General features: G+C 32.3%; 2 long non-coding RNA genes across 3 annotated transcripts; one reads left to right on the forward strand and one right to left on the reverse strand.

The window, feature by feature from the left end:
* Window positions 1-125: 125 nt before the first annotated feature.
* Window positions 126-1,529, reverse strand: LOC116110110. Its single transcript, XR_004124839.1, has 3 exons — window positions 1,402-1,529; window positions 1,110-1,179; window positions 126-472 (listed from the first exon to the last, which is right to left on the reverse strand). It is a non-coding gene; the product is annotated as an uncharacterized LOC116110110 (long non-coding RNA).
* A 3,218-nt stretch (window positions 1,530-4,747) lies between these two features.
* Window positions 4,748-12,281, forward strand: LOC116110121. 2 transcript variants are annotated; one of them, XR_004124848.1, is made up of 6 exons: window positions 4,748-4,931; window positions 5,022-5,336; window positions 5,437-5,600; window positions 7,944-8,056; window positions 8,177-8,305; window positions 12,009-12,281. It is a non-coding gene; the product is annotated as an uncharacterized LOC116110121 (long non-coding RNA). The 2 variants fall into 2 exon arrangements; XR_004124849.1 differs by having other exon boundaries at window positions 5,022-5,317.
* The last annotated feature ends 9,991 nt before the right edge of the window (window positions 12,282-22,272 follow it).

Here is a 22,272-nt window from a genome sequence, read left to right on the forward strand (position 1 = left end):
CCAGATTATTTCAATTTTGCTAGTTATCAACCCAGAATTTTCAGTCAACCAATTCTAACCACAATACTACTCTCAATGGCACACAACAATGCTGGACAGATTTGATAATTGTACTCAATGACAGATCAAAGTAAATTCTATTAAGATAACAATTCTTTACAACTCAAATAAAACAATAATCAATTAAATTAGAAAAACAGCTCATCCAGGATGAGTCTGCCAACAATAAGAACCCACTGGACTTCGAGAGCCAGCATCTCCCCAAATCCCTTCCCTCTACAAAATTCGCTCCTCCACATATCCTTTCCGCTGCCTTTTATTCTTCGTGCTCTATTGTTGTAACTGAATTTAGCTCCCCAACCACTCAGCATTTGCCACTTGTCACTTTCCCATAAACCCAAAACCACCCTCCATCACGCTCAAAGCCTGACCCGAGTCCTTCAATCTTCTGTTTGCGCCCTTATTTTTCCTCCTATATGCCAAGGTATTGTTAGTCTCATCACAATGCCACTACATCAATTTGTTGCATTTTTTAAACCATTTTCTAACAACCCTCGTCGCAACTCAGGACCAGCTTTCTCCTCATTTGGATATTAAAACAAAACAATAGGAAATATCTCATCAAGACAAAACAGGTCAGATACCAGCGGCTGAAAACTAGAACCCAATTAAAGTTAAGAACTGGAACAATTTCACTCTCCCCATAAAATTTATTATCACTTAAAACAGATATAAAGGTTTTGTTTCAAATCGGTCCCAAGTTTCACCACAATCTTCTTTACTCCCCATGTCTGAAAATCAATTTTTTCAGCAAACTACCATTGATGTCACCTCACACAACTCCATTCCCATAATTTCTTTAAAATGGATGTTTAATGGGCCAGTAGAAAACAGGTCACACCTGTTTTTCCTTCTTGTCACCATTGATCTCTTACAATTGCACTGAAAACAAATTGCACTCTAAAAGTATTAAAATTTTAACAAAAAACTGATGACGTAAGTTGATTAAAATTTATCTACAAACTATTACCAAATTATACAAACACGACACAAGAAATTTAACATCAGTATGCATACATAAATAACGTAAAATCATAAATCAAAAGTACCTTATCAAAAGAACCGAAAACTTCTCCGACATAGATTTGTTCACCAAATGTCTTGAGCTCCTAATTTATACTTCAAATAATAAAAAAGAAACAAAATATACCCAAATCATATCAAAGCTAATATAAATACAAATGATACTGGATTGAGGTTTAAAGCTTATACCCAGAAATACATAAGAGCAATATCATAAAATAAAATAGAATAAAAATAAAAAAAAAAAAAAATAGAGCAATATCCTTAAAATACAATTGCGATATGCAATTAACCAATTAAAAAAAAAAAAAAAAAGACCTGAAGAAGATGAGTGTGAGAGGTTTCAAGGGAAGAGTGGAATGTTATGGTTTGGAATTGTAAAGGAGAAAATTGTCGCATTCAGATGCAAGCGTTGAAGTTGAAACATGTTTTAAGTTTAGGTTCATCTTGCGTTCAAATGCAAGCGTTGAAGTCCATTGCCGACAATATATGGGTGGATGGGAGGCAAAGTTTTTATCAATTTATAAACTTTTATAGTGAAGTGTTTAGTTAAATTAATAAACGTAAGAAGTTAAAATAATAAATATTTTTATAAAAAGCTATTCATAATTATACCCAAAACTTTCTCAAAATCCTTTTATACTTTCAAAAAATGTTATTCTAAAAAATTTATGAAACAGAGCTGTTGTCGGGTGTACTTTACCCTTTTTTGGATCAGTTAATATCTAATTCATCTACTTTAATATAAAAATATAAATACACTCACATCCTTAGTGATATTTTAAACTTTCATCCAATTTTAAAATTAAAAATCTATTTTACCCCCTCATATTATTTACCAGGTTAATAAATTTCTTAAATCTTTCACTCAATTATAAATATCAAAATCTACCAAATCAACCTTAAACTTCGGGATGAGTAGTTCCCGATACCCTGCAATTTTCAAAGAATCAAAACAAAAACCGCATAGTACAGGTTCCTAGAAAAGGGAATCGAAACTAGAACCTGTCGGTTTTGGTTCTTAAATTCAAGGAACCGAAACCTGAAATATAGGTTCTGGTTCCTTACGTGGGTACATTGTAAAAAATTGTTATCTCACTATTAGTTTAAAAAATAACAAAAATACTTTAAAAGTTTACAAATATACGCCTAACAAATTAAAAAAACCTGCATTTAGTAGTTTTCAACTTTTGATTACTTATTCATTTATGTCTAATGTGACTCATAAATATTGTACTAAAATTCTAATCATTTAATTCAGTAATATATTAATATAATAAATCACTGTTATAAATTTATAATTAATTAAATAATCATTTAACTATAATGTAATGTTATGATTAATTAAGTAATCATTTAACTATAATGTAATGTTATGATTAATTAAGTAATCATACTATAAATCTATAATCTACTGTTATAATTAATTAAATTTCTAATCATTTAATTAAACATTGTACTAATGTAATAAATTACTAATGTTTATAATATAATGTTATAATTAATTAATTAATTAATCATTTACTTATGTAATGTTATAATTAATTAAGTAATCATACAATAAATTTATAATATAATATCATAATTAATTAAATTTCTAATCATTTAATTAAGTAATGCACTAAATTTTTAATGTAATAGATTACTAATATTTATAATTTAATGTTATAATTAATTAAGTAATCATTTAACTATTAATATACTAATGTTTGTCCATTTATCATATATAATTAACTAATTACTAATTTATTATAGATATACTTAGAACTTGATAATTGAAGTAAATAATTAAATATTATATTATTATTCAATCAAATATACTATTTTGTTCAAAAATAATTTTTTTTAATAACATTAAATCACTTTTAATTTGATTCTAATTTCAATTATACACTTAATTAATCAAATAATTAACCAAAACTTTAATATTATAATATATTAAAGTTTTATATATATAAAATTTTTAATATATTATTATATATATATATAGTGAAGTATATATTACTATATATGTGTATATATTTAATTAGGTTATTATAATATATTAAAGTTTTTTATATGTTGTAGTTTATATGTATAATTGTATATATAATTTTAATTAGGTTATTGTCAAAATTTAATTTTTTCCATTTTTAATTTTTTTTTTATATTTAAAATTACGGTAGACCCCCCATTCTTCATAGTTATTTTTTCAGTCGATGTTCTAAAACAGGTTACAATCCAGGTACCCGCCTTCAGTTCTAAGCAGGTTCCAAACTGAGTACTCGCCCTCGGTTCTAAGCAGGTTCCAGACCGGGTACCTGCTTCAAGTTCTTTTCCCAAGTTTCGGTTCCGATTAGGAACTGGAATCGCACAGTGTTGGTTTTAAAAAAATGGAATCGGAACCTACCCACATATTATCGGTTCCAATTCTGGTTCTACTCGCTATCCGTGCTCACCCCTACTTGAACTTACAATTATGCTATCCCAAGTAAGGTTACACATTTAGTTGATTTTTAGATATAATAAAACATATCATAATTGTGTTTTTAAAGAGATAAAATGGCTAAATAATAAATGATAATTATAAGAAATGAGATTAGTATGAATGAAATAATTAAAACATGATTAAATAAATAATAGATGTTGAAATATTGCTCTATCAACTTTAGAAATAATTATATTTTAGTTAAGACATTAAAAATTTATTAAAGCTAGCCATTTAAAAAAAAAGGACATAACTAGATAGTCCGCAATAATTATTTAAAAATTATAAAGTGTTTAATAAATCCTGAAAATTAGTTGAGATGCGTGAAAATTAGTCCGGACACCTCGATTATTAAAAAAAAAAAAAATTATTTAAGACAAATTTTATTGTAGTCAAACAGTTAGAAATTTGTATTATGAGACAAACAAAGACTAGATCTTTTATAAAACCTTTAAGTAATTTTAGTTTGAGACAAAATAAAAATGCCGGTATTTTAGATATATATATTTTTTGATTAATAAAAAGAAGGAATATAAAAAAATATTTTTTAAGTTGGTAAGTCATGGAAAGGGGTAAAGTAGACTTTTAATTTTGAAACGATTAAATCATCTATATATATATATTAAAATCATTTAAAAAATTTCGGTTAAAGTAATAGATTTTGAAATGTCTTCTCATTATCTCTTCTAAATTTGTGTTCTATTTATGATAAAAATGTTTTTTGGATGATACAAAATCAAACTTTCACACCATCAATATTAAATTTTCATAATTACCTCTAAATAGTTTGACGGTTCGCTTGAGACTTTTAAGTGTATTACTTAAAAGGTATGCGCAAACTAGTCTGGCCGAATACTCATAGATACCAAAAAAGAATATATAAACTTTCAAATTTTTTTTTTTTTAAACATCTGTTTTTGGATTAATTTTCTAATTTAAAAAATAATGAGAGAGATTATGGTTGATTTAAGTTTTTTTTTTAATTCAAGTTTGTATATATTGCATAAGAAGATGTATATACGCTTTGACGGTTAAGCATAATATTTGAAATTTAAAAATTGGGTGGAACAGATTGTTCCGAAATTAGGGATGGGAAATAGATTTTCCAAACCTAGGGTGGGAAAGGGAATTTGATCTAACTTTAAAATGTAATTAAGTGTGACCGGACTTCAAAATGTAATTAACCCGACCGTTGAAATCCCTCCACCATGGAATTGGAATCCTATAAACAAAATCTGTACCCGACAAGATCAGTATGAAGCTTATTTCAATGGCGAAATCTCATTTGCCTGCATATGCTTCCTCTTCCGCAAAAATCCACCCCGAGATAGACCCCAATTCCTACTCCCTTGAGAAGTTCAAGCTTTAGGAGACCAGAGCGGTGAGGGTTTTTTTTTTTTAACTGTAATTTTCAAATAATTGATAAACGAAGGGCTATTCAACTGAATTGAGTTTGGGTGTTTTCGAGCAGAGGTTCTATTTAATTGGGAGTGACAGGAACAAGAGGTTTTTTCGAGTGTTGAAAATTGATCGATCAGAGCCGTCTGATCTAAATATCAGCGAGGATCCGGTGGTATATTCCCCTCAGGAAATAAAAAACTTACTTCAATTTAATTGGGAGTGACAGGAACAAGAGGTTTTTTCGAGTGTTGAAAATTGATCGATCAGAGCCGTCTGATCTAAATATCAACGAGGATCCGGTGGTTTATTCCCCCTCAGGAAATCAAAAACTTGCTTCAATTTAATTGGGAGTGACAGGAACAAGAGGTCTTTTTTTTTTGGGGTGGTGGGGTGTTAAAGACCTTATTATTTATATTATTACTATTATATTATTATTTCTGTACATTTCAGTATATAATTGAGTTTTTTTTGTTCATTTTGTAAAGGTTGCATTAAGTTTTTGGAGTCATATTATTTGATTTTGGTTACCAAGCGAAGGCAAATTGGATGTATATGCGGTCATGCAATATACAGTATAGATGAACCCAATTGATTATCTTCCTCATGTTTCTATTCAATCAGATGTGGCGCATTGGAAAATCGAACTCAGGTATTTTCCACTTGGTGTATTTTTCATTTATTTGGCCATAATTGATTGGGTTAAAATGAATTTTAATTGAATTTTTATGGACCTAGGCAATTTAAAGTCGTGGATATATTCTTTAAAAGAATTTTTTTATTTTTTATTTTACTTATTTCTCCTTTCTCGACTACTGTGATCTTTACTAGTTGAATTCGTCTTTTTAATTTAGAGCCAGAATTGGTTCTCATGCCTGGTTATCTATATGTTGTATGAGAAAATGAATAATTGTTTATTTTCTAGAAGTTTTACCTTTTTCAGGATGTTTATGCGTGAAATGAAATAGTTGCTTGAGTTTATTTTTTTGCTTTTTTTTTTTTTTAATTTTTAATTTTATAGTGATGCACTCCTCTTGCCATTACTTTTTTTTTTCCTTTTTCAGATCATGGTGTGAAAAACAGTAAAGTTATGAGAATGGCCATTCGTAGTCAAGTTTTCCAATTCATTACCACCAATAAAATGGCCAAAACCTAAAGAAATCATCTGACAACAGTTTTCCAGTTCCGTTATATAAAAAGTAGAGGAACTTTTATTGCTTTCTGTGACTTGCTATTGTAGGTTACTTGTGTGGTAATTGCTTCTTTTCTGTTTTATAAATGATCTTTTGTTATATGCTATGAAACAAAGCATAGTTGAATTATGTAAAGGAGATTTTACACAAGAATTAACAAATTTTCCTAATACCAAGGACAAACTGTCCACATAAACCCTCTGGCGTTACAATAGGGAACATATGAGGATCGTGAAAGAGAAAAAGAAAGGGGAGGAACAGAAGTCAGGAGAGAAAATTTGAGGAAGAAAATAAGAAACCTATGAAGATCATGGAATAGAAAAAGCAAGGGGAGGAATTAGAGAAGTGAGAAGAGAAAATTTGAATGGGGAAGTTTTCTTTATTCTCAATAATCTATCAGAGCTAAGGCTAGATAGCAAAACAACTAAGACCCTTATATATGGTGGCTAATATCATTGTCAATCAGCTTGTCTCTTTCCATTTAAACCAGATATCTTCAATGTCATAGAATGCTGATATAAATCTAGATTCTCTTACTTAATTTCTGCTTTAAATAGAACGAAATGGTTCGTTTTGACTATTTACCACAACCAATTCTCCACAACATTTGCCATTTTCTCAAATACCTCATTTTCATGTGGATGAACTAGAACTTGGAAGCCCCTAAATACCAAGCCAACCTTCTCAACAAGGAAGCTGATGTAGAACATATAGGATGCAAAGGGATATTTAGTTCCTTATCTTTCTATATTTTAGGATTGAGTGTCTTAGTTATTTCAGTCTTTTATTTCATTGTTTCTTTGCTTAATTAGGATTAGAATATTCCACAGTTCATTGCCGTATTAGGATTAGAATTGGATTTGGTTCTTTAGCCTATAAATAAGGCTTATTTTTGTTGGAATATAAGAGAGTTGATGATTAATAATGAGATTGATAATTGAGTATTGTTTCCTGGAATCTCTTGCTAGTTCCTCTTCTAAATATCTAATTTCTCTCTATCTCATTAGTTCTTTTATATCTATCTTGTTATTTTTTCTCCTTCTCTTATCAGAAGCTTAATTCCTTTTGCTGGGTTGCATGAATGATTCAATCTCTGTAGTAGTACTTCAATCTACCCTTGCGATAAGCCCCTGCCTATTTTCTTTCTTTTTTTTTTTTGGAAGCATTGATTGAGTTGCTTCAGGATTTTCGTGCATCCCTTGTTCCCACCTGCATTTGTTGTATAATGATCGGAAAGAAATAGAACTTAGTGATGCTTGAAATCTGGATTTTAACAAGATAAGGTGCTCTTTCTTTGTTGTTGTAGGTTTCAGTTTTCAAAGATATAAATGAAGTCTTAGCAAGAAAGCTTGACTTATCTCATTAATCCAAGCATCATGATAAAATCTTTTTATTTCTTCCCAATTAAATATATGAGAACGGCCAATACACACAATTGTATAATACCACCAGAAACCTTCATATGGAGGTCTTTGTTGAAAAGAAAAAAAAAAGAAAACCCTACTTTAAAATTGGGCCAAACCTTAGGAAAGGTAAGAAAGCTTGACATATATTCTTTGTAATTATATTATGTCTTCATTTTTGTTTGTTCCAGTTCTTATTTATTTCATTAACCGCAACTTCACTATGAGGGTTCTCCCCCCATCCGAATAGTTGTTTTTAAGAGCACATAAATGTGGAAAGACATTGTAACGTAACATTTTCTCTTTTTTCTTTGTCAGCCTTTACATATTAGTTACTTATTAAATCATTTCTCCACATTTAAATACTTTTTTGGAGCTCATTTACATATCAAAATGCAGACCGTTGAGAAAAGGCTGCGGGAAATGATGCTAAGGCGTGAGTTTGCAGATGCAGTTGGGTATCTTAACACAAGTTCGATTTATAAACTGGGACTTCCATAATTTGCAAAGAGGTAATCATGTATTTAATCTCACAAAGTAATCATCATCCAATCTAACACAAGAAAGAAGCTGCATTTCAGGTCAGCTAACCTTTTTTTTTCCTTTCTTTGTTTTTCTTTGCTGATTTCTAGCAAGTCTGCCAATGTTGTATCTGTTTTGGGTGGCGCGGCAAGTGAAGCACTTGACTTGACTGGTTTTTTCTATGGTGGTAAACCAAGCATCGTTAAGAGGAAAACCAACCAACGTAGTCGAACTGGAAGGTATTAAATTGTGCTCTAGTTTTTAGATACTTTTGATAAATAGTTTGAACATCTGTAGTCTTCTTTAAGAGTTTTGGTATTTAAATCTTTCCCCATTACCTATTATTTCCTGCAAAACCTTCTATCCATCCTGATGCGTGTTTACTAAAACATGCAAAGAATAGCAAGTGCACTAGTCGCATAAAGTAATAGAGTGATGGGTAGGATATCGTTCCCACGAGGACTATAGCAAAGCACTAAGTTTCCTACGTTATCAAGTTGAAGAAATCGAATTCTTTGGATTGGTGGGATTAATTTGTAATGAAAAAGAAAACAAAAATGAAAGTAAATAGAGAATTAAATCTTAACTAAGAAAATAAAACGACACATAGAATATCAATTCTAGTAAAACGGGTAGGGTTTTGACTTCGTTTGGACTTTTATGGGTTAAACCGAAGAGTTACACTATTTTCACATTCATGCGCAATGGTTGTAAATCGGATTCACTAATATGTTAACATACCCTCTCGGGCTATGTTTGCCTATTCATCCTTATTAACATTCCGCACCCAACAATTTGAAGGTTAATAATTCTAAATTCATTAAGCACAAGAATCCTAATTTGATTTCATTAATTCTTGAATCTATCTCTAGCATCCAATACTAAAATGGTGATTACCCAAGAAGCTTAACATGAATTATTTCTCAATCTCATCATGTTCATCACATACAGCATTTAATTCCAGAGTAACACACAACCAAAGCTTATTCACATGGAAATAACACAATCAAATACTTAACCCATTTCAAATCCCAAATACAATCAAAACCCTAACCCATAGAAGATTAGTTCATAGCCAAATTAACAATACAAAAAACGAAAAATAGAAATAAACAAGTTAACATAATGAAACTGAGATGAAAGATAAGAAATCTCCCCAAAAGATGAATCTTCTAGTCAAAATCTGAATCTTCCCTTTTACAATCCGAAAAACTCAAGCTTTTTCTCTAAGGAAAATGTAAAAGACGGCTAAACCTAACAGCGCAAGCTCTCTTCGCAAAAAGTTAAGTTTTTCTTTTATACTTAGTCCAAACCCAGCCAAAAACACGCACACACGAAACTGTGCGTTTACAAAACTGAATAATTTGACTGTCGCCGCGGCGAAGAATGAAAAATTCCAATCGTCTCTGCCTAACTTCGCCGCGCGAAGACAATTTCTTCGCCGGGCGAAGCTCGTTCAAAAGTTCTGAAATTTACAGAACTGCCACTCGCTTCCTCTTCGTTCGATTCTTCGATATTCGGCTCTCTACCTTGGAAACAAGCTTCATCAGCGTTGTCCTGCTCCGGAACTCTCCTATCTTCTGAAATCCGCTCAATTCTGAGTCAAAACTATCCAATTTTGTCTTTATTCGCTCAAAAAGTCCATTTTAACCTGAAACACGAAAAGTAAAGAATTAAGCACCAATTCAGGTCAAAATGCACTAGAAAGTACCTGAAATCCGACAAAAAGATCAAATAGAACTGTATAATTTACGGATTATCACATCCTCAAGCAATTTTCCCAAAAAATCCTTTCCATGCATGTAAGCAGAATATTGATTTCAAAGGCAGAATAAACATAGTCCTGACTTCTTGGATAGTAAAGGCAACTCTTTTCTTTATTTGGCACCAGATGATAGGCAAAAACATAGAAAAACCCACTTCATAGCACATGTATAAACGCCCAAATCAAAATCTGACAACAAAAAAAAATTAAAAAAAAAAAATTTTGAAAGTCGTTGGTGTTAGTTGTCTGAAATGTGGGCAATGGTGGTGGTAGTTGCTGCATAATGCGCGATGCGGCCCAAGTTGGTTGTAGCTTAAGGTCGTTACATGGCCATCACTTGTAGTAACTTGAGGTTGTGACGAGGCCATAGCAGGCAACAACATGAGACCATGATGCACCATACGGGGTGTCACTAAGTTTGTGTGCAGTCACACTGGACTACTAATTCGTCCACCATTGGCATGGACACCGTTGGCCTTGTCACCATTTGTCATTTGGAAGGATTTAGGAATTTGAAAAAAAGAGAAAAAGATGGGGGAGAGGAAAATAGAAATTTTTTTTTTTTTGGATATTATGAAAGACACCACAAAGTTTGTGATATTTTTAGTAGGGTGTTTTGGGGATTTTTATCTAATTGTTTTTAAGTAAGATATAAAAATAAGGGTATAAGTGATATTTCATAGTTTGTTAATGGTAGACTAAAAGATTCTGTCAATAGGGGTGGTTTTTGAATAATTTTCAAACTTTAAGGGTGATTTTGTATAATACTCCTAAAGTTAGTGTCTAGCTTTCAGTTTGTGAAACTTTAGGGTGGTTGTTGTATTTAATCCATCATAGGCTACTAATTCTTGTTTCAATTGCCTAATAGACTGAAAGAAAGAAGTGCTAAGCCTCCACTGCACAATGAGCCTTTGCCAAGGGCACACAAATATTTTTATGTTGCGTTGGTGGCCAATGAAGTTGAGTAATGTAGGAAAGAAAAAGCTAGAAGGGATGGTGGTTAAATAGATTTTGAAAAGTTTTCTTAGCATTTAGATTGGGGTTTGATGGACTTTGTTCTTTGTGAGGGGGAGCTGGGGAGGTTGAATTATGGCTTTTCTATATCTATAAATGGGAGGCTAGGGGGGAATAAGGAGTAGATGGCTTTTCTTATTTGTTTTCACATTAGTTGTAGATGGATTGACTACAAATGGGGACGTTGGATTATGGCTTTTGTATATCTATAAATGGGAGACAAAGGGGGAATAATGGGAGGAGATGGCTTTTCTCATTTCTTTTCACATTAGTTATAGATGGACTGACTACAACCATGGAGAAAACAATTCTAAGTAAGAAGTTTCTAAGTAAATATGGATTGGGAAGGGCAAAATTTTCTTAAAGAAGTTGTATTCTCAAAATCCTGGGAGAAGCAGCTTAGCACTCTTGAAGTTTTGACTGAGTACTTCCTCTTGAGAATACATTAAATTCTTTTGAGCAATATTAGTTTTACAAAGGCACATGCAAAAGGGGTATACAAAGACAATCCCCACCCTTGATTTTCATGATTTCTCTTTCTCTCTCTCTCTCTTTTTTCGTTTTTTCTTTATTTTTTTCTGTTGGATAATGTCATCTTGTAACCCTCTTTGTATGGGTCTTTGTAAGGATAACATTTTTCAATTATTTTATAGAAGCCATAAAATTAATTTTATTTCTTTCCTCACAAAATATTACAAATTCTATACACGTTCCTTTTTTCTTTCACTTCTACTTGATAATATTGACATGTTGATTAAGTGTAGGTATCGTATGCGGACGACATATTCATTTTCTGTTATTGGCACTCTACTCTTTAAACAACATGATGGTTATATATACTCTTGGAGTTCTCTTTTTTTTTTTTTTTTTTCAAAACCGGAGTTAAATATATAGAGACACTGTGTTATATAGAGACACTATGTTGACAGTTACAGGTGCTTAAATATATGAACATTTTTATTTTCTGTTATTGGCACTCTATTCTGGAGACGCTATGTAGACTGTTACAGGTGCAGAAATACATGGTTTTTGGGGGCCTATTCTTTGAGGTTGTGTTTGGTTTTCTATCTCAGCGTAGAACTTTATTAGGTGCCTAGACAAGACACGTATTATGATTTTCAAAATTCTAACGTTGTTTTTCTTTTTGCGTCTGTTTCTTGCAGAGATGCTTCTCTAAGAGAGTTGCGTGCCAGTTCAGGGGACCTTGCAAGGCTTGCAAGTAGTGGTGAGAATTTAAGTTCTACGATTAATTGAGAAAGAGGTGCGGATTTTGGCCAACAAAATAGAAAAGACAACCATGATGTTGCCTAGTATGCTTATGGGCTTGCTGCTTTGGGCCGCCAGCTTCATGCAATGGGTTTGACAGACATGCCAAAAGTTGACCCTAATAGCAGCATAGCTCCAGCTCTTATGGGGGATCCTCTTCACAACATATGGTGGCTCTGCTGCTCACAATTCTGATGATTATGATATGGCCTACCTCTTCACGCTTAACTCACAGACACTTCCCAGATTATTTCAATTCTGCTGGTTATCAACCCAGAATTTTCAGTCAACCAATTCTAACCAAATATACTACTCTCAATGGAACACAAAATGCTGGACAGATTTGATAATTGTACTCAATGACAGATCAAAGTAAATTCTATTAAGATAACAATTCTTTACAACTCAAATAAAGCAATAATCTTAATCAAAAAAAACACTCATCCGGATGAGTCTGCCAACAATAAGAACCCACTGGACTTCGAGAGCAGCATCTCCCAAATCCCTTCCCTCTACAAAATTTGCTGCTCCACAGTCCTTCCCGCTGCCTTTTATTCTTCTGTTCTATTGTTGTAACTGATTCAACTCTCAACCACTCAGGTTTGCCACTTGTCACTTTCCATAAACCAAACCACCCTCCTCACGCTCAAAGCCTGACCTGAGTCCCTCAATCCTCTATTTTTTTTCCTCCTATATCAGGTATTGTTTGTCTCATCAGATTATCTCTGACATGCTATATTTTATAGCATTTATTGGCCATTGAATTTGCACATCTAGTTGTGTCTTCTTTTTTGGACTAAGTACAATACATCCTTCTTCTCAGGCAGGGAAGTGGAGAGCTACTACCCAATCTAGAGAATTTTCTTAGTCTATCAAGCGACACCGATGTGAAAAGCAAGATGCAATAATTTGTACTTATTTCTACCTGTCATATTTTATTTTTAATTTTACATTTCAATTGCTTTTCCCTTATCCTTAAAAGTTTTATTCCATAAAGCTTAAATTGCTTTTCCCTTATCCTTAAAAGTTTTATTCCTAAAGGCTTAGTAATTATCTGAAAAGATAGTGCACAATGCTCTGGCTGTAAATAAATTGGTTTTGAAGTTTACGTCAGCTTGTTTACGTTCTGAAACTATTATGTTTTGTTGGTTTTACCAGATTTTTGGGTTATTTTAAACCACAGGAAGGGAAACCTGCTCTATGGGAATTGGATTCTGATTATTATCTTCACGTTTCTGGGATTGGTGATGACCTATTCCCTGATAAATGGTAGTATCTATCTATACATATTGACTCTTCTTACTCACACACAGTAGCATAGATGTTTCCTATTAGAATTTAGTTTTTTTTCTCTTTCAATTGTCACTTTGCAGTTTGGAAGCTACTGTTAAAGCTGTGGACAAGGGATGATTCTTGCCCCGTTCCAGCATGCAGAGAAGATTTTTCTCGCCTAAAATTGACTTCCTTTGAAAAATTGATAGCGAAAACACGTAGCTCAATAAAAAATGTTAAAGACTTTGCAGTGAACCAGACCAAAGACCAGGTTGTGCACCTGATGCAGCGTGAATCTTCCTCCCTTTCTCATTCTGCATTTGTGCACAATTTCTATCTCATTTCTTAAAAGATGTTGATCTGTTTACTCTCTTAGTTTTTCTGGTCATGTTTATGACTTCCTCCATCTCTTCTGTTCTGCTGTTGAGGACATACTTTCCCTCTAAGCTTATGATTTCAGGTTTTTTCCTACTTTTAATACAGTCTTATTTGTTATATGTATTGTTGTGTAGTGTGTGGTCACCTTAGATCAAGAGGCTTGTCTCTCCACCAAGTTCATAAGCATGTTTAGTTTCTTCATTTGGTCACTAGTCTTAGAGTACTTGTTGAACTTAATAACTTGCAAAATAGCTCCTTTTTTTACATGTTTTATGTCCGCATTTTTATTTCATACTCTTAGTTATTTGCATGAATTATTTTCATTATCTCTTTTTAGTTTGTTTAACACTTTGATCTGCCAGTGCAAATATGAGAATTTGTGCGGCAATTTATTTTATTTTGTTAACTCGGGCAAGTTTCTTATGCAGTGAAATACAGTTAAAGATCCAAATTGCTCTTCGGCCAGAGAAAGCTTGAAGGAAGTGTGTCTGCTCCCAATGTTACATCACATGAAATTGTAAATCGGGAATTCATAATGAAATAAGAGCCGACACTTTCTGTGACTTGAATTGGCTTTCTTCGTGATGACATATGACGAAGGTGTCTTCCAGAGGTAATTTCTCTATAATTAAAGCTTCCCATTGGCATAGAAGGACACTCGTATGCTGTTTCTCAGGTTATAACTTAGTTAACCCAACTCAGTTTGTCACTAGGCTGGCCCTCAAGTTGCTTGTTTGAGCCAAAGCTTGAACCCATAATAGCCTGTAGAACCCAAAGGTGACAATGCATTTATTCTACTCTGCTCATGGGCCATGTAGCTATTGGTATGATTTAGGTGAAACCTGGCTACATTATAATTATGTAGCAAATATGCATGCTTGGAGTATCTTTGACATGATTCATACGCAACTATCAGTTTATTTGTGAAGTTGGAATGGGATTTTGACTTTATTTGTTCAATTCAGTTGAGGGTTTTATAAATTTTCATCCTTTTAGATATGTAGGTAGCCCTAGATTTATTGATTAGTGTTGTAGTATGTTGATCAGACACAGCTGTTATGTTTTAATTCAAACACAATCTGTGGAGATGACCACCATTAAATCTTAGATACAAGAACATTTTATACATGTGTGGTATTATCTGGTTTATAATCTTAAACCATTAAAATGTTCTTAAAGTTTCACTCTAGAATTCACTTACATCATCTGTTATCAATTGTCTACGAAAGTATAATAACTCTAAATCCCTTGTCATTCCCTGAAAATACAAATACTCCACCTTTTTTTCTGAAGCAAAAAAAAAAAAGAAGTTAATCAAATGCTAATGAAATTTCCGTTACAGTTGAGCAGTTGTAGGCTAAATGGTAATTGATGATGCAAAAATCAATAAAATAAGATAAAAAATATAATTTTAAACTCCTGAATATATGAAAATACGATACTCTTGCTTATGTTATCTTTTTTAAAATTATTTTTGAGTGTAAAAATACTTGGTAACTTTTTTTTATCTTATGTTCTTAGAATATGTCGAACAAACCTTGGAAGAATTCATAAAAGTTTAATTTATTTCATCCCGTGCACCTATATTGATATGATTTTTATGAATAGTAAAATATTGTATTAAGGTAAATTATTAAGTTGAGTCAGATTGATTTTTTTCAAGACAAAGTCATTCATGCTGAATTAATAGTTTTCTTAAAAGATTAAAAAAAAAAAAAAAAATTGATTAATTCTTTGAAACTTTGAATCTATAGAAATTACAAATGAGCTTTTCTCGATTATAAATGGATACGTTGCTAGTTTTCACCAAGTTGTACGTAAACACAAGTTATTTTTCAATTTTCTTCACTCAATTGCCACATTGCCGGCCTAACTACGGAGCTTTATAATGGTCCCTCTTTTTTGTAAAATAATTATTACATTTGGATAATGTCACCAACATATAGGGTTATTTGTATTGAGGAAGACTAGGGGTCTCAAGTTTTTGTCGTTTAATGAAAGCTTTTAAAAATCATAAAAAATACGGATTTCACTAGTCTGTGTGTGTTAGGTGTCTTTCATGTATAATTAGACTTTGTCAGGGGTCTTTTTTATTTTGATAAACAAAGGGTTATTTGTTCTTTTGAGAATCACCGAAGGTTTAGAGTTTTACACCAATACCAAATTCATGGCGTGGCACTTTAAATGGGAATGTGTAGTATTCATTTCTGTACTGATTTTCTCATCTCTTTTCATTTTTGTTTATAACTTTATTTATTGTCTTGTGGTTATCTAGGTATCTCACAATGATCTTGCTGATGAAGCCAATGTTGGTATGGTGGAACACTGCTCGGTGACAAGATGAAGGAGTGAGATATATAAACATTATACTGAACTATGCCAGGTATGTGTTCATTTCTTTGAAGAAAGAAATTAGCCAGCTCTAATCATTTTCATAATTGATGCATAGGGCATGTACTGGAAACAAGCTCTTATAGTCACTCTTGAATTGCAGGGCCCGCAATGGAACCCTGCCAAAATGATCATAGAGGGAGATGCACTATTCTCATGTTGTAGAATATAGACTTGACAAAGATGTTGTGAAGCAGAGATGGAAGCAGTCCTCAGGGAGTATGATCAAATTGGTGCTGATCTCGGATCATCCCGACATCATTAAATTGTTTCTGAAGATCCGGTAGGTTGTCAAGATGGACATTGGGGAGGAGAAGTTGCAGAAAGTGTGAAACCAGTTTGCAGCTGTGTTTCCTGCTGTATATATAATGCATAAGTCATTGAGGGTACTTTTTGCTAATTGATTCTGCGTCTTCCACAAGTGAATGCTATTCATGTGCCATTTTGGTCATTGGAGAGGTCCTTATCTTGTGCAAAAGCCACTTTTCCAACTTCATATGGATGACCTTCCTATAGGTAGTAACAGTTCATGTCAAATCGTTTATGTTTGGAAGTAGTCAACTGGCTTTTGAATCTTATCTTCAGCCAGCTACAAAGGACAAAATTGATCATCTAGTTACAAAGCTTAACAATCTTTGGATTGTTACGTAAACAATACGCCTCATAACAAAATCCGACCTGATGATGCCTCTATTGCATTAAGGAGAGCCTAAATGCTTTTGATAAATCATACAAAGATAAATGTTGTCAATATTAACTTCCATTGTACATAAGCTCTTCTGAATATGCGTGATCCTTTTTTGTGTATTAGGTCAAAGTCCCCAGATATATGTCTTCTGGCTTCTATATTGAAGTTAATGAGTAGTTCGATGTTGCAAGCATTTGGTGCTTGAGGCACAACAGCAATTCAGGTTGTCTGAAAACTTTGCAGGATGTTCTGTCATTAAGAAATATGAATCCGTAGTGCATCTTGTTGATTGTTTTCGGCAATTCAATATCTGTCTACCAATTCAGAAGTTTGTGTTTGATGTGATGAAAACTCACCCGATGAGGCATAAGAGTCCAAATGATGTTTTTGCATTTTTCAGGCTTGCTCTCATTAATTTGTGTTGGTTGACTTTATTTTTTAGTTAAAGACTGCATCCTTACAATGATGTCCTTGTTGAATCTATGTCTTTGAAGAGGGAGATTTAGATGCTCTGTCACCATTATTTGCTCTGGATCGGAATTTATTTCATCAAGATTTCTGATAAGTAGAGAGTGATTTTTTTCCCTATTCATTTCTTCTATTCCTTTCTTCTCCCATTTCCTTCCTTGCTTTAACGTTTTTTGCATTGTTCAGGCATTGCTGGAGCAGAAGTCATGCAGAACAATTGCATCAAATTTCAAAAGATGCAGACGTTCTCAGGTACATCTTATTTACATTGAGTGTATAATTTCTTCATTTGCCTTATATTTGCTATCTGCATAATTTTTATTGGAGTTTGTTTTTAATGATTTTGATATCAACACAGGATTTATTTTCCAAATTTCTCTGGGTGACATATTAATTTAGCCTTGTACTTGCATAAAGTCACTACATATTGGTTTTTGTCTGAATGGAACCAAACCCAATTGAATTTTTTTTCCTTCACACCCAACTGTAACTGGAGCCTCTTTCAATTGAAACCAACTGAGAAAATTGGGTCAGATTGGTTCAGTTTTGAGGTTTACGAAATTTTTACCAACAACAATCTTCAGTAATATCATCACACATTTCGAATCAACATCAAACAAAGATTACAAAAATTCCTCATCCATCCAATATTAAACTATGCCTTTGGTTAAAGTAACTAAATTAAAAAAAAAAACTTAGTCATATTAATGCAATCTTTTGCACCAGAGATTTTATAATTCTTAGAAGATATAGCGTCAAATGCTTGTTTTGAATAAATCTCTGAATCAATGCCACAATTGGGGCACAGAGTTCTGGAAACTGTAAATTTCTACTTTATATTTATTCATGGAGCAACCTGTGACAATGGGAATAAGATGCACAACTAAATGATGCTGATTAGCTTTTGCTTGAAAAATTTATTTAGTGTTTTGTTTCTTATAAAGATTTATGGTGGTCCAAATGTGATTGCACATCCTTTTTCTGCATGACAAGGTAGTTATTAGGCCCTTGTGCTGCAAGTTGGTATTTGTTAAGACTTATTACCCCTACAAACCTATTTACTGATTTTCTTCCTAGTCAGTTATGCATGAACTATGACGCTTCCCACATTCTAGTTATTAACTTTATCGCATTTATATTTTTGGTTCCTTACGTATCTTGCTCATTGTTATTAACCATGATGCATTTTGCAACGAATATGGACTTCTCTGATGGAGACCCTTATAAGACCTAAAGACTTGTAATACTTAGGAACTTCTTTGATTATTTGATTTTCTTTTGCTTATTATTATTATTTTGGGTTCTGAGGTCAGGTTTTCTGTTGATTTCATTAGTCTTATCTAGGGTGGAAAAGCAACCGGCCCGGCCGCCCAACCCCGACCCGCGGCTGGTTGCTGTAAATGGCGGGTCGGTCCTGACCCTCCCGGTGAAATTGGCGGGCCGGGTTAGGCCTGCCAATATTAGAGATTGGCTGGCCCAACCCGGACCGCCACCCTAACCCGCCGTTAACCCGCTTTTGATTTTTTTTTATTTTTTTTTGTTAATTTTAAATGTTTAATACTTTTTCAAATGAATAATTAACAATTTATAAATGTATTTTTTTTAGTTAATTGTTATTTCTTTTCAAATATCAATAATTAATTAAATTAATTTTTTTTGTTAACATTCCAAATGTTAATTCAATTTAATACATTTTATATTAAATTGTAATATAATAATATTAAATTATTCATTTATTAAAAATAAAATAAAAATTACATAATTATTTCTTCGTTAAAAACCTCACCAAGAAAAACCCAATAGGACAAAAACTTGTAAGGAAAAAGAGTGCAATAATTGACAATTAATTTATAATTTACAATTTACAAAACAATTATTTTGGGGTTCACTAGGACCTCTCTTATCCGTATCATCTATTACAAAATTGAAATGATTATATAAAGTAGCGTCGACAACCTCGTATTGACCTGAGACGCGACGACCGTTCTCATCTCGAGACATATAGGACTTTAATCATTTGTGGTGAAAGTTTAGTCCTCCTTTCATTTAAAATTCTTCCACTTGCACTAAATGTTGTTTTGTCCGGATGAAGACGGTTGAGACTAGAACACAGCGAAAACATCCAAGGCAGTCTTGATAATACCCGAAAAATAATTTTCCTGGCTCTCCAATAGTCTAGAGATCAATTTTGGCTCTTTGTTGTGGATTTTACTGGTAACATTTGAGGGGTTACCAAATATTGTTGAAGCTCATTACTCTGCGACTACATGGAAGACAGTACATTAGTTGTTGTTGTTGTTGTTGTTGGAGCCTCTGAAGAGGAGGTTGTGCTTCGGATTCGGGTCCTCTTCGGCCTATTCAGTGCACCCCAAGAGTAGAAGTCTTCATTTGTTTCTTCTGATGCAGCTTCCCTGGATGTTTCGTCTCTTTGCGGGTTCCCATACCTGTTTTCATACTGAAAATATACTTCGAAAAATATATTTTTTACCTCTCCTATTTGATTGGCATATGCTTCGGTTTGTAAATTTTCACATAAATTGTCAAAACCATTTTCTAAACCTGCTAATTTAATTCTAGGATCAAATATAGCACCTAAACAATAAAGAAAAGGAATGGGTTCCCAATATTTTTAAAAAAAATTTTTTTCATTGCCTTTATTGGTGCATTTAAAATTACATTGTCTTTGTTTTTTATAAATAACTTGGAAATTTTTATAATTGTATGTATTACCAATGGACTAGTAGGATAATACACACTAGAAAGTTGTAAAGTGGATTGGTAAAAAGTTTTAAGAAAAGAATGAAATACTTTAGCTATTTGCCAATCATTTTCTACCAAATAATGAGGACCTCTATTATTTGTTACAAAATAACTAATTATATTAGTATAAGGTAAACATGAATCAAGCATTAAATAAGTACTATTCCATCTAACGGTATGTCTAATGCAAAAGTTCTAAGAGACATATTTGATTTTATACAAGTGTCTTGAAATTCAACATTTCTTTTATTACTACTAGTAATCCAAGTTAAACAATCTCTAATTCTATTAATTTTTTCTTTAATTGTTTTCATACCACTTTTCACAATTAAATTAATAACATGGCATGTACAACGTTGGTGAAAAAACTTTAAATTGTTATATAAAGGATAATTACTTTGAAAATAATTTATAGCTTTACTATTAGAACTTGCATTATCTAAAGTTAAACTTATCACTTTACTAACAACATCATAATCTTCTAAAACTTCAACAATTTTATTATAAATTTGTTCACCACTATGATCAACATCCATTAATCTAAATCCTAATAAAGATTTATTTAATTTACATTAGTCTTAGAGTACTGTTTGAACTTATAACTTGCAAAATAGCTCCTTTTTTACATTGTTTTATGTCCGCATTTTTTTTCATACTCTTAGTTATTTGCATGAAGTATTTTCATATCTTTTTTATTTTTGTTTAACACTTTGATCTTGCCAGTGCAAATATGAGAATTTGTGCGGCAATTTATTTTTATATTGTTAACTCGGGCAGTTTCTTATGCATGAAATACAGTTGAAGAGTCCAAATTGGCTCTTCGGCCAGAGAGCTTGAAGGAAGTGTGTCTGCTCCCAATGTTACATCACATGAAATTGTAAATCGAGAGTTCATAATGAAATAAGAGCCGACACTTTCTGTGACTTGAATTGGCTTTCTTCAGTTGATGACATAAATGACAAGGTGTCTTCCAAGTGTATTTTCTCTATAATTAAAGCATTCCCTTTGCATAGAAGGACACTTCGATGCTGTTTCTCAGTGTTATAACTTAGTTAACCCAACTCAGTTTGTCACTAGCTAGGCTGCCCTCATTGCTGTTTTGAGCCAAAGCTTGAACTCCATAATAGCCTTAAGAACCCAAAGGTGACAATGCATTTATTTTCTACTCTGCTCATGGGCCATGTAGCTATTGGTATGATTTAGGTGAAACCTGGCTACATTATAATTATGTAGCAAATATGCATGCTTGGAGTATCTTTGACATGATTCCATACGCAACTATCAGTTTATTTGTGAAGTTGGATGGATTTTGACTTTATATTGTTCAATTACGTTGAGGGTTTTATAATTTTTCTCCTTTTATGAGTATGTAGGTGCCCTAGATTTATTGATTAGTTGTTGTAGATGTTGATCAGACACAGCTGTTATGTTTAATTCAAACACAATCTGTTGGAGATGACCACCATTAAATCTTAGATACAAGAACATTTTATACATGTGTAGGTTATCTGGATTTATAATCTTAAACACTAATAAATGTTACTTAAAAGTTTCACTCTAGATTCACTTAACATCATCTGTTATCAATTGTCTACGAAAGTATAATAACTCTAAATCCCATGCATTCCCTGAAAATACAAATAACCTCCACCTTTTTTTCTGAAGGCAAAAAAAAAAAGAAGTTAATCAAATGCTAATGAAATTTCCGTTACAGTTGAGCAGTTGTAGGCTAAAATGGTAATGATGATGCAAAATCATAAAATAAGAATAAAATAGATAATTTTAAACCCATGAGATATATTGAAAACAGATACTCTTGCTTATGTTATCTTTTTTAAAATTATTTTTGAGTGTAAAAATACGTTGGTAAACTTTTTTTTATCTTATGTTCTTAGAATATGTCAGAACAAACCTTGGAGAATTCATAAAAGTTTAATTTATTTCATCCCGTGCACCTATATAATGATTTTGATGGAATAGATAAAATATTGTATTAAGGTAAATTTAAGTTGAAGGGTCAGATTGATTTTTTTCAAGACAAAGTCATTCATGCTGAATTACTATGTTTTCTTAAAAGATTAAAAAAAAAAAAAAAAATTGATTAATTCTTTGAAACTTTGAATCATATAGAAATTACAAATGAGCTTTTCTCGATTATAAATGGATAGTTGCTAGTTTTCACAAGTTGTACGTAAACACAAGTT

The sequence above is a fragment of the Pistacia vera genome, unplaced genomic scaffold (genome assembly GCF_008641045.1).
Source record: "Pistacia vera cultivar Batoury unplaced genomic scaffold, PisVer_v2 Contig598, whole genome shotgun sequence".
NCBI classification, from domain to species: domain Eukaryota; kingdom Viridiplantae; phylum Streptophyta; class Magnoliopsida; order Sapindales; family Anacardiaceae; genus Pistacia; species Pistacia vera.